We start from the raw sequence: 1,973 nt of genomic DNA, 5'->3' as shown, positions 1-1,973 counted from the left end.
TCTCTTCTTATCAGCGAGGGCGGTGCCCCAGCGCCCCCTATGGGCCAGCCGCCACTGCCCAGAGGTAAATAAAGGTGGTTCTGATTTAAAAAAATTAAACTGGATCCAAACTCAAGGACAATTACTTAGTCAGGATGGTTTGCTTGTGTAGAGCATCCTGGACTGCATCAGATGGCCAACCATGATTGATGACGACGATGATGATTGCAGTATGGAAGAGCCGTGTTTCAGGGTATCTTCATCAGTTCATTCACTATGGTATAACATTTTCACATCCACTAACAAATATTTCTTGAACATATAGCTGTTGCATTATTACACCAGATCTAGATTATATCTCACAACTATTTTAACTCAGTTTCTTCTTTCCAATGAGGTGAAAAATTAAGCTGTGTGTTAAACTGTAAATAACTGTTGTGACCTTAATCTAAATGGTTTGGCCATGATAAGAATCAAAGTTGGCAATATCAAAGTAATCAACAATTTTCCAGAAAAGTTTAATGGATTCATCTAAACTGATTTTTTATGAGATTTTTATCATTTACATGAACACAACTTTAATGTGTTCTAGCATCCCCTGACAAACTACAGGATCTCATAAAGTTCTGGATTGGATTGGAGGCTCCTACACAAACCCTTACTGTGGAAATTGGCCATGGTAGTCTACCCAGGTCATCAACATGCTTTGAGACGCTTCCATCACGCTACCAAGACTTTGAAAATTTCAAGAAAGACTTGGTGGCATCTGTAAGCACACATGAAACAGGAGTTGGGCTCATTTAAAAAAAGAAAATCTTTATGTCAGTTTTAGTTCCATTCACCGTTAGGACCCGCAACTTTTACAGCATGTTGTTCATAGCTCCTAGTTGAGCTGAAAAGTTTGACACAGATTTATTTTTTTTATTTTTAAATAGGCCAGGTTTTGTATTGCTCAGGACTTCCTGCCTGTTTTACATGTAGAAATTGTTGATACTTGTTATTGGCTTCACCCATTCAACCAGCCTGTTTTATGGAAATAAACAGTTCAGTGGGGAAAGACTTTAGAATTCTTTGTTTCAAGTTGAAGAATAAAAGAGACTTCTGGAAAATGTGTATTCACTTAATAGTGGTAAGAAGGTGTATTTTACGAAATTTATAAAAAAATATTTTTTTTAAAATAAAAAGAGGAGTGTTGAATGTTCCCACTATGTTTACATCTTCAATTTTAGCAACAGCCCCTTTTTTCAATAACATTTATCAAATATTTTTACAGTATCAGACACATACTATCTCACTTTACAATCCAATTTCAATTCTGTGAATACATTGACTTTTATACATCTGCTGGCCAATAACTGTAACAATGATCAGATTGAGTTCATTAATTGCTGGACATAGTGAACAGTAGCAACATCAATGTCTGAACCATGTGACTCAGAATGTCCCAGTGGATCTATGGTGGCCCTAAGTGCTACCAGTTGTTCAGGGCTCAGCACACTGCCAGTTTCAGGAATAGTGACGCCATAGTGTGGGTCATCAAGCAGTCCACTGTCTCCCCAGTCATTATGGGGGAGGTAGAGTCCATGCAAAAAACAAAAATATGTAGATCCTAAAAGGGTCCATAATTTTGTTGCTACAATTCACTGAACATACTTACATTTGAAGTAGTCTGATAAATTAATGTTCTGGTTAGAAATATGAATTTCAATGTGAAAAACTATAATAGCTAGGGATGCACTGATCCAGTTTTTTTCCTGATCGAATCAGATACCAAACCAATTAAATTGTTAAATTAATTCAATTCAATTCAATTCAGTTTATTTATATAGCGCCAAATTCACAACACATGTCATCTCAAGGCACTTCACAGTTCAACCAGATCATACAGTCAAATTGATACAAAGTTTTCTATCTAAGGAAAACCAGTTGATTGCATCGACTCATTGACTCATCTGCTCGCTAGTCCTCTCTTGGTTTCAGTCTCCCATAAATAC

Source organism: Cyprinodon variegatus, unplaced genomic scaffold, assembly GCF_000732505.1.
Source record: "Cyprinodon variegatus isolate N-32 unplaced genomic scaffold, C_variegatus-1.0 Scaffold2112, whole genome shotgun sequence".
Classification (NCBI taxonomy): Eukaryota; Metazoa; Chordata; class Actinopteri; order Cyprinodontiformes; family Cyprinodontidae; genus Cyprinodon; species Cyprinodon variegatus.
This window is presented reverse-complemented; position numbering follows the sequence as displayed.